This window comes from Euprymna scolopes, unplaced genomic scaffold (genome assembly GCF_053919585.1).
Source record: "Euprymna scolopes isolate OS-2025 unplaced genomic scaffold, ASM5391958v1 sca570, whole genome shotgun sequence".
NCBI lineage: Eukaryota > Metazoa > Mollusca > Cephalopoda > Sepiida > Sepiolidae > Euprymna > Euprymna scolopes.
The window spans coordinates 2,501-13,968 of NW_027633625.1; the positions used below are offsets into that span (position 1 = coordinate 2,501).

General features: G+C 60.6%; 1 non-coding gene and 2 pseudogenes across 1 annotated transcript; all 3 read right to left on the reverse strand.

The window, feature by feature from the left end:
* The window catches only part of LOC145275069 (large subunit ribosomal RNA), a 5,213-nt pseudogene extending 2,475 nt beyond the window's left edge, over window positions 1–2,738 (reverse strand).
* A 594-nt stretch (window positions 2,739–3,332) lies between these two features.
* On the reverse strand, window positions 3,333–3,490 carry LOC145275068 (5.8S ribosomal RNA). Its single transcript, XR_013867042.1, has one exon. It is a non-coding gene; the product is annotated as a 5.8S ribosomal RNA (ribosomal RNA).
* A 395-nt stretch (window positions 3,491–3,885) lies between these two features.
* LOC145275074 (small subunit ribosomal RNA) lies at window positions 3,886–6,256 on the reverse strand (annotated as a pseudogene).
* Window positions 6,257–11,468: the final 5,212 nt, after the last annotated feature.

An 11,468-nucleotide genomic window follows, 5' to 3' on the forward strand; every position in this document is an offset into this window, starting at 1 on the left:
GACCGACTGACCCGTGCTCGACCGCCGTTGGCACGGAACCCTTCTCCACTTCGGTCTTCGAAGGTCTCGTTCGAATATTTGCTACTACCACCGAGATCTGCACCCGCGGTCGGCTCCACCCGGGCTCGCGCCCTAGGCTTCCGTGCTCGCCGCGGCGCCCTCCTACTCGTCGCGGCATCGTTTCGGCGCGAAAGTTCATCGCTCCTCGCCGCGACGGTCCGGCATCGGTCCGTCGCTCCAGCGCCATCCATTTTCGGGGCCGGTCGATTCGGCAGGTGAGTTGTTACACACTCCTTAGCGGATTCCGACTTCCGTGGCCACCGTCCTGCTGTCTATATCGACCGACACCCTTTCGGGGATCTCATGGGCGTCGCGTTAGGCACCTTAGCCGGACGTTTGGTTCATCCCACAGCGCCAGTTCTGCTTACCAAAAGTGGCCCACTTGGCACTCGCATTCGAGGTGACCAACCGCCCAGCGAAGCGTGCTGGCGGCGGCGGCCGGATGGGTCGGCTCCGTCGTTCGGGAGAGTCGGCCCGTTCCACCCGTTCCGAGTTCGAGAGTAGGTCGAGGCCGTGAACGGCCCCGGGGCCTCCAATCGTTCGCTTTACCGGATGGAATTGCGACGATCGAGCGCCAGCTATCCTGAGGGAAACTTCGGAGGGAACCAGCTACTAGACGGCTCGATTGGTCTTTCGCCCCTACACCCGGTTCCGACGATCGATTTGCACGTCAGAGGCGCTTCGGACTTCCACCAGAGTTTCCTCTGGCTTCATCCCGACCGGGCGTGGATCGCCATCTTTCGGGTCCCTGGTCGCTCGCTACGCCAGAGTCGGCCGAGTCGTACTCGGAAAAAGGGGAAACCGACCCGGGGGTGATGCGCCCGCGCGCAGCGCCTAAACTCGACGACAAAATAGGACTAGTTCAAGCCGCGGGATCTCACCGATGGGCGGAAGGAGGATATGGAAGCTGGCGCCCGGCAATTCCCCTTTTTGGAAGATGCGCCGGTCCCCTCTCGGGGAGGAGGGAAAAACAACCGCACGTCAGCCACGAGCCTTCCCTCTCCTATCTCTCTCGGGAAGAGAGAAAAAAGGAAAAGTTGCGGGCACCGCAGCAGCGACGGCGGAAGGCCGAAAACGCCGCGCCGGCGGGATCGGGCACGGCTCGGAGGCGGGTGAGGCGAGGAGAAGACGACGGCACGAGACCGACGACACCCCCCGACGACCCCCGGACGACTTTGCCACGACACCTCTCCCGATCGACGCCCTCCTACACGCTCTCTCGCTTTCGCTTCGCCTTCGGGGTTAGTCAGAGGTGGCCCCTACGACTCGCGAACGGCCAGGACTCCTCGGTCCGTGTTTCAAGACGGGTCGGGTGGGTTGCCGATGCACGTCGCTGACCCGGGGTGGCGGGCGGCTCGAGTAAAAAAGCGTCGCCGAGCGACCTCTCCGGAAACGGAAACGGGCGCGGGCGGGGTTGCCCCCGACAAGAACCCGAAACGTCGGCGAGGTGCGTGACGGCGAGGCCGCGCCAGTCCTATCCCGCCTCTCATCGCGCACGCGCCCGAGACGGTGGGGCGCCTAAGGAGCGACACACAGAGTGCGTCGCCCGCACGCGACTTCCGGCGGGATCAAAACGGACCGGCTCGCCACGTGTAACGGATCGTGTCAGATTTCCTCCGTTCCCGGCAGAAAGGGGCAGTTACGTTCGCGGGCCCGACGGCCGGTGGCCCCCGACTTCACAAGGTGGGAAGACGGGGGTTTTCAGGGTGATGAAACGCCTGCCGCCTACGGAAAAAAACCCGCGTGTTCGACCTGCACGCCGGGAACGGGTCGCGACGACGGACCGGAGGGGAAGTGCGTCCGGTGCCGGCCGCGCGGAGGTCGCGCCGAAGCGCCCGCGCCATGATTACGCCGAGCGATGAGAAGGGGACGGGTGCAGCGGAGTCGCGCGCGGAGGGAGCAGGAGGAAAGAAGAAGCGGCGGCGACGGATGCGGCGGGTTAGGGCCCGGCGGCAGCAGCGATCGAGAGGACGAGTCCCCTCCGTCGCAGCCAACCGACGCAGCCACCTACCGACGCCGCGGTCGTCACCACGTTTCCCTTCCCGCTATCCACGCGGCCCGTCTCCTTCGTCGGCGACGCGGGCACAAAAGCTGGCCCGCGGAGAACGAGTTCCCCGCGGACACGACGAACGACGACCTGTGCCGCGACGGCCTCTCTTTCAAGAACACACATCGAGTTTGGGCTCGAGCCTAGGCAGCACCGGACTGAGTCCCCCCGCGATCGCGGTGAGCGGTCCCACCCGTTTACCCCTGGGCGGTTTCACGTTCTCTTGAACTCTCTCTCCAAAGTTCTTTTCAACTTTCCCTCACGGTACTTGTCGACTATCGGACTCGTCCCGGTATTTAGCCTTGGATGGAGCTTACCACCCGATTTGGGCTGCGTTCCCAAGCAACCCGACTCTCGGATCGAAGGCCGTCGCTCGCCGTCCGCACCGAATGGGCCTGGCACCCGCCGCGGGCGGCCCCGATCGAGGGAACTCCGAACTATGCGAGACGAAAACGAACGGCTGCCTTCGACCCATGCGCCACACGTCCCGAAGCCTTTAACTTGCGACGGGATTCGGCGTTGGGCTTCTCCCGGTTCACTCGCCGTTACTAAGGGAATCCCGGTTGGTTTCTTTTCCTCCGCTTAGCGATATGCTTAAGTTCAGCGGGTCGTCTCGTCCGAGCCGAGGGCGGCGGTTTTTAGTAGAGTGTGGTGTTTGGAGGAGAGGAATCTCGATCGGTACCCTCCGTGTGACGACGGCTGGCCGATATAGCGCCCGTCCGACCGAAAATGAAGAAGCCAACAATTAAAAAAAAAAGCGTGGGTCCTCCCCATCCGACGTTGCCTACGACGCGGCCACCTTTTTACGGTGCGACGGCCGTGCTCGTCGCGCTGCTCGAGGCGTCGCTGAGAGACACCTTCATGAGGCAGAGAGCGAGACGAGCAGGCGGCGCTTACGTCGGCAGTCGGTTAGGTCGGTGCTTTTTTTTTGTTTTGTTCTCCCTTCGGCTGCTTTCGGACAGACTCCTCCTGCTCCTCCTCCACAGTGTTTCTTCACGCGGTCGAAAAGGGAAAAGACTCCGCGGTCTGCCAGCGGGAGACGAAGGAGGAGGCCGGAGAGGGTTTTAAAAAAAAAAAGACATTGAAAGGAGTCAATTCTTTTTTTATTTTTCTTCCCCCTCGTCACTCGCTCCTGCGACGTCCCGGTTACCACCGTGCCGAGGACCGGGCGGGCACGGGGACGGCAAGATGTCGTTTCGTTAACGGAGAAAGACATGTAACGTTCCGCCTCTCGACCGGACGTGGCCCCGAGACAAGGGATCTCGGGGCCGCAATGTGCGTTCGAGGTGTCGATGTTCACTGAGTCCTGCAATTCGCATCAGTTCTCGCGGCTGGCCGCGCTCTTCATCGACGGACGAGCCGAGTGATCCCCCGTCCAGGGTTCAGCACTTGGGTTTTTTATATTAGTTTTTGTTTATATAGATTTAGTAGTGTGCGAGGAGGTCTGTGCGAGGAGGCGTGACGGCATTGCAATGTCGCGAGTAGTTTGTTTTTAGCTAGCGGCGGTGGCACAGCGGCTGCAAAAAAAACAAAAAACGATAAAGCGGCGACAAGGCAAAGAAGAAGCGGCCATCACTTGCGGTGGGCGAAAAAACAAACAGGTGGTAAGACGCGGAAGCAAGCAAGAAGAGCTGGGGCTTTAAAAACCTCCGCGTCACCACAAATCTATCTCTCGCTCCGCCTTTTATAGGTTTGTTTGCGCGCATTCGAGGCGTTGACGCCGACAGACAGAGGAGGTAGGCCGGAAAACAACAAACCAGTCTCGAACGGGAAAACGGTAATGATCCTTCCGCAGGTTCACCTACGGAAACCTTGTTACGACTTTTACTTCCTCTAAACGATCGGGTTCGGTCGTCTTCTCCAGGCATCGAACGCCGAGGCGTAGATGCACGAGTGTCGTGACGGACACGTCGCGCACTGCCCGGCGGCGTCGTCGGCCAGATCCGAGGACCTCACCGGACCGTTCGATCGGTAGTAGCGACGGGCGGTGTGTACAAAGGGCAGGGACGTGATCGACGCGGGCTGTTGACCCGCGCCTACCGGGAATTCCTCGTTCACGGGGTTGGTTACAGGCCCCGATCCCTATCACGGGAGGTGGTTCAGAGGTTTCCCAACCCTCTCGGGCCGGGGCGAAGTCCCCGCTGATACCTCCAGTGTAGCGCGCGTGCGGCCCCGGACATCTAAGGGCATCACAGACCTGTTATCGCTCCGCCTCGTGTGGCTTTCTGCCACCCGTCCCTCTAAGAAGTGCGTGAGAAAACCGACCCGGACCCGAGCGCCACGGAGGACGCCGAGCCCGCCGTAAAAATCACTGACATCGGCGCACTAGTTAGCAGGCCGGAGTCTCGTTCGTTATCGGAATCAACCAGACGGATCGCTCCACCAACTAAGAACGGCCATGCACCACCACCCACCGAATCGAGAAAGAGCTATCGATCTGTCAATCCTACCGGTGTCCGGACCGGGTGAGTTTTCCCGTGTTGAGTCAAATTAAGCCGCAGGCTCCACTCCTGGTGGTGCCCTTCCGTCAATTCCTTTAAGTTTCAGCTTTGCAACCATACTCCCCCCGGAACCGAACTCTGGTTTCCCGCAGGCTACCCGCCGGGTCATGGAAGCGAACGCCGGCGGATCGCCGGTCGGCATCGTTTACGGTCGGAACTACGACGGTATCTGATCGTCTTCGAACCTCCGACTTTCGCTCTTGATCGAGGAAAACGTGCTTGCCACACGCCATCGCTGCAGTTCGTCTTGCGACGATCCAAGAATTTCACCTCTAACGTCGCAATACGAGTGGCCCCGACCGCTCCCTTCGATCATTGCCTCGCCGTAGACGGAGACCGACAGACGTAGACGAGGCCCTCTTCCATCATTCCATGCTTATCGTATGCAAGCTTGAACAGCCCGCTCTGAGCACTCTAATTTTTTCAAAGTGAACGTACCGGCCGCCGCGGACACTCGGTTAAGAGCACCCTTGGAGGAGAAACCGCCGACCGCAACACGCGCGCAGACAAGACACGAAGCAGGGACTCGGAGCGGACCGGGGGGTTCAAAAAAAAAGAGGAACGCGCGGAAAGGGAGAGGGAGAGAAGCGCGGGGGTCAGAGTGCGGGGATGCGAATGAACACACCCAAACACACACACGTAGCACCCCCCCGTTAGACTACTCCCGGAACCGAACCGACGACCACTTGTTTTTTTTTTTCCCGGATCCCGATCACGACCTCCTCGTCCACCTCGCCGGCAGGACCGCGTGGCGGGTATGCTAGCGGTTGACACCGGCGGAAAGGGCCGGGAATGCGAACGGACGACCAAAGTCAACGACGGACGATGGCGCCGCCGCCCCGGGGCCGCTTGCGCGACCACGAACCCGAGTTCGGACTACGAGCTTTTTAACCGCAACAACTTTAATATACGCTACCGGAGCTGGAATTACCGCGGCTGCTGGCACCAGACTTGCCCTCCGGTTGGTCCTCGTTAACGGATTTGAAGTGTACTCATTCCGATCGCGGGGCCTCGACAGAGTCCCGCGTCGTTATTTTTCGTCACTACCTCCCCGTGCCGGGAGTGGGTAATTTGCGCGCCTGCTGCCTTCCTTGGATGTGGTAGCCGTTTCGCATGCTCCCTCTCCGGAATCGAACCCCGATTCCCCGTTACCCGTAGTAACCACGGTAGGCACTTAACCGACCGTCGACAGTTGATAGGGCGGACCCTCGAGAGACCCGTCGCCGGGCGTGAAAGCTCGTGCGATCGACCAGTGAGTTATCCAGAGTCACCAAAGCGGAGCGCGCCGCCCTATGAGCCCCGCCACCGAACGGACCCGCGAGCGGGAACGCCGACGACGGGAGGACGGAATGACGCGCATCGGTCTCAGTCTAATATGTAGCGCCGCGACCCGGAACGGCCGACGCGGGTGCCAGCGCGCGAGGCGTGGCGACGACGGCGCGCCGACCGATCGCGGCCTGTGTCACATGTATTAGCTCTAGAATTGCCACAGTTATCCATCGCCTCCGAGGAGGAATACGGTCCCGAGGATTAGGTCCGGTTCCTGAGCCATTCGCGGTTTCGCCCGTTCTAATGCGTGGCGTGAACTTACACTTGCATGGCTTAAGCTTTGAGACAAGCATATGACTACTGCAGGATCAACCAGGTATCGTTGGAATTTGGGACTTTGTTTCGACAGAACGACAGACCGACCGACCGACCGACCGACATAAGACAGACAACTACAACGACGGGCACGTGTTTATTTGTTTTTCGAGGAGGTTCGCCGTCAGTAGAAGCGCGCTGCCCGCGCTGATGGCCTCTTTTTTGTTTCTCCCCTGACTTGGACCGAGACCGAGACTCAAAGAACGAAAGCGACCAACGTCGACAACAACAACGACAACGGCACCCTTGACAGCGATACATACGACAAACGACAAGCAGCACGACGGCAGTGCACACGGACATCGAGGGTCAAGGTGCAGACTGAACTCGCCGAGGTCGTCGTCATCGTGGTCGCCATCGATTCCGTCTCGTCGTCGTCGTCGTCAACGTCCACGTCACAGCCGGCCGAGAAGAGAGAACAGACGACAGCGTCGACAACAACAACATCGACAACGGCACCCTTGACAGCGATACATACGACAAACGACAAACAGCACGACGGCAGTGCACACGGACATCGGAGGTCAAGGTGCAGACTGGAATCGTCGAGGTCGTCGTCATCGTGGTCGCCATCGATGCCGTCTCGTCGTCGTCGTCGTCGTCTTCGTCGTCGTCGTCGTCATCAACGTACCAACCGACCGAGACGAGAGAGCAAGCAACAACGTCGACAACAACAACGACAACGGCACCCTTGACAGCGATACATACGACAAACGACAAACAGCACGACGGCAGTGCACACGGACATCGGAGGTCAAGGTGCAGACTGAACTCGTCGAGGTCGTCGTCATCGTGGTCGCCATCGATGCCGTCTCGTCGTCGTCGTCGTCTCCGTCGTCGTCGTCGTCGTCGCCAACGTCAACGTCAACATCACAGCCGTCATCGGGGAGGAGCTGGACCAGGGCAGCGGCGGCGTAAATTTTCCCGTCACCTTCGTCGTCGCCTTCGTCGACCGACCGACCGACCGGCGTCGTGTTCGTGCTCGGAAAACCGAGGAGAGACAACGTGCACATGGCGCGTTCTCGCAAGCGGCTCCTCGGTCCGATTTTTTTGGGCGGCTTTTTCGAGCTTTTTTTTTTTCTCACCCTTTCGTCCGTGCGACGGCGAACGTTAGGGGAAAAAAAAAAAAAAAAAAACGACAACAACGCGGCGGACCGGGCGAACAACATCGTCGACACACACGACATTGACGACCGGTCCCCCTTTTCACAATCGCATCGAGATAAAAACGAACGAGTCCGATTCGAGCACCGAGTCGCGAGCGGGAGGACTGTCGGTGCAAGTATCGATCACTGACGTGAGCGCTTCGCCGGACAGAGGATGGCTCATCCGGCAGCCGTGCAAATCGACGGTATGGGAAGAACGAACAAGAAGAGCAACGACTTGATCGGCGGCTTGGGAACTGCGGACGGTGAAAACGGGTTAATCGACTGCGACCACGACTGCTCGATCGATCTTCTTTGGCGCTAACAAAGGTGGAGGTGGCGCAAGAAGGGACTAGCGCTATCACCGTCCACGTATCAGAAGATGCGGCGGCAGACGTCGACGCTTATGCGTTGTCGGACGAGAAGTCGCTGCAGCACGTGTACCGCGAGCGGGACGTCCAAGGTTTTGCCAGACGGAAAGAAATCGGGTGTCAGCGAACGTTCACACGGCTGTGAGATCGGACGCTGACAGGAGTAGGAGGCGGCAGGCAGGCGGCGGTTACGGCGGCGGCGCCTGCTGCTGCTCATCCTCCTGTTTGCTGCGGCGACTTCCAGGACGGGAGAGCATCGAACAACGTACGTATGGTTACAAGGGGATCAGGATCTACATAGTGCATCCCCCGCGGCTATTTTTGTTTGTTTGTTCGCTCGTTCGTTAATTCGTTCGTTCGTTCGTTCGTTCGTTACAATGTACGTTTTTCCGTTCGACGGCGGCAGAGAGCGGCGGCGTTTCTCCCTAATCCGGAGGATTTATCGGTCGCACAGCGATGGGTCGTTCGGCCGATCATCGAAAGATTCGCAGGTAGTGGTTGAATGGCAGAACGGCAGCAACAACAGCGGCGGCTGAGAGCGGCGAACGCTGAGGCGGAAGCAGAAGCTGCAGCAAACGTATCGGCTAAACATGGTGGACATAGATATGGCTGACGACGCGGGTACCACGACGACTATGGAACCAGGAAAAGGAGCCGTTAGTTGTTCCAACATATCGTTCGACACGTCGAGCAGCCCTAGGTCCACGGAGAAGCACACACACGTACCACGTATTATAACCTAACGACGATGAGCGGGCGCACGGTTGGCAGGAACGAAGGCGGCGGATCAAAACAAGTTGGAGCGCGGGGCGACAGCGATAACGGTGACAGCCCTAGGCGGCGGAGATGCCACTTTCTGACGCCTTTGCGACAAGCCCGTAGAGACGTTCCGGACCACCACGAGGCAAAGAGTCGCTGCTCCGACGAACCGACACACCAAAGTGTGCTTCCTACCGAACATGTTTTATAAAACTTTCAAACTGGAAAACCCCAGAAATGGTGTTGGTATTTGTCCAGACCCACCTCCGACACCTGAAAATGGTGGTCAAAAAAACGTCGATTATACGAAGCGACATTTCTGGTCGGCGATTTTCCAGTTTTACGCCTACTGCCACATGGGGATGTCGGTAGGCGTCGCAAAGTGCCTTCTCGTAGGCTAGGCACACCAGGACTTTGTCATTTTTTTCCCCCTCGACATTCCTGGTCCGGTCTATTCGATTTTACACCTACCGCCATGTGGGGGTGGCAGTAGGCGTCGAAAAGTGCCTTCTCGACCGCTAGCGACACCACTACTTTATCGAGCTCTGGAGGCCCGCACACCGACCCGGGGGCCGCGGAGTCGACCCCGGGGGCCTCCGCCTCTCGCCGCCGCTCACTTGGACGCCTTCCGCAACCTGTGGTCCCGCTCGGGGCCGCCGGGAGCCTCGCCGACCTGACCGGTGTCGGTAGGCGTCTGGAAGCGCCCGGCCGACCTGGACGAGGTCCCCCTGGCCCCCGGGGACACCCCTTAGTTGGATGGGGGTGCTGTCCCGGGCACACATGCAACCCGCGGCCGCCTACCGACAGCCCCCGTCGCTCGATCGCTACTCCTTTCCAACATATGTCGGAGAAGCCGGGCGGTTGTGAAACCCCAGAAATGGTGTTGGTATTCGTCCAGACCCACCTCCGACACCTGAAAATGGTGGTCAAAAAAAACGTCGATTATACGAAGCGACATTTCTGGTCGGCGATTTTCCAGTTTTGCGCCTACCGCCATGTGGGGGTGGCAGTAGGCGTCGAAAAGTGCCTTCTCGACCGCTAGCGACACCACTACTTTATCGAGCTCTGGAGGCCCGCACACCGACCCGGGGGCCGCGGAGTCGACCCCGGGGGCCTCCGCCTCTCGCCGCCGCTCACTTGGACGCCTTCCGCAACCTGTGGTCCCGCTCGGGGCCGCCGGGAGCCTCGCCGACCTGACCGGTGTCGGTAGGCGTCTGGAAGCGCCCGGCCGACCTGGACGAGGTCCCCCTGGCCCCCGGGGACACCCCTTAGTTGGATGGGGGTGCTGTCCCGGGCACACATGCAACCCGCGGCCGCCTACCGACAGCCCCCGTCGCTCGATCGCTACTCCTTTCCAACATATGTCGGAGAAGCCGGGCGGTTGTGAAACCCCAGAAATGTGTTGGTATTCGTCCAGACCCACCTCCGACACCTGAAAATGGTGGTCAAAAAAAACGTCGATTATACGAAGCGACATTTCTGGTCGGCGATTTTCCAGTTTTGCGCCTACCGCCATGTGGGGGTGGCAGTAGGCGTCGAAAAGTGCCTTCTCGACCGCTAGCGACACCACTACTTTATCGAGCTCTGGAGGCCCGCACACCGACCCGGGGGCCGCGGAGTCGACCCCGGGGGCCTCCGCCTCTCGCCGCCGCTCACTTGGACGCCTTCCGCAACCTGTGGTCCCGCTCGGGGCCGCCGGGAGCCTCGCCGACCTGACCGGTGTCGGTAGGCGTCTGGAAGCGCCCGGCCGACCTGGACGAGGTCCCCCTGGCCCCCGGGGGACACCCCTTAGTTGGATGGGGGTGCTGTCCCGGGCACACATGCAACCCGCGGCCGCCTACCGACAGCCCCCGTCGCTCGATCGCTACTCCTTTCCAACATATGTCGGAGAAGCCGGGCGGTTGTGAAACCCCAGAAATGGTGTTGGTATTCGTCCAGACCCACCTCCGACACCTGAAAATGGTGGTCAAAAAAAACGTCGATTATACGAAGCGACATTTCTGGTCGGCGATTTTCCAGTTTTGCGCCTACCGCCATGTGGGGGTGGCAGTAGGCGTCGAAAAGTGCCTTCTCGACCGCTAGCGACACCACTACTTTATCGAGCTCTGGAGGCCCGCACACCGACCCGGGGGCCGCGGAGTCGACCCCGGGGCCTCCGCCTCTCGCCGCCGCTCACTTGGACGCCTTCCGCAACCTGTGGTCCCGCTCGGGGCCGCCGGGAGCCTCGCCGACCTGACCGGTGTCGGTAGGCGTCTGGAAGCGCCCGGCCGACCTGGACGAGGTCCCCCTGGCCCCCGGGGGACACCCCTTAGTTGGATGGGGGTGCTGTCCCGGGGCACACATGCAACCCGCGGCCGCCTACCGACAGCCCCCGTCGCTCGATCGCTACTCCTTTCCAACATATGTCGGAGAAGCCGGGCGGTTGTGAAACCCCAGAAATGGTGTTGGTATTCGTCCAGACCCACCTCCGACACCTGAAAATGGTGGTCAAAAAAAACGTCGATTATACGAAGCGACATTTCTGGTCGGCGATTTTCCAGTTTTGCGCCTACCGCCATGTGGGGGTGGCAGTAGGCGTCGAAAAGTGCCTTCTCGACCGCTAGCGACACCACTACTTTATCGAGCTCTGGAGGCCCGCACACCGACCGGGGGCCGCGGAGTCGACCCCGGGGGCCTCCGCCTCTCGCCGCCGCTCACTTGGACGCCTTCCGCAACCTGTGGTCCCGCTCGGGGCCGCCGGGAGCCTCGCCGACCTGACCGGTGTCGGTAGGCGTCTGGAAGCGCCCGGCCGACCTGGACGAGGTCCCCCTGGCCCCCGGGGGACACCCCTTAGTTGGATGGGGGTGCTGTCCCGGGCACACATGCAACCCGCGGCCGCCTACCGACAGCCCCCGTCGCTCGATCGCTACTCCTTTCCAACATATGTCGGAGAAGCCGGGCG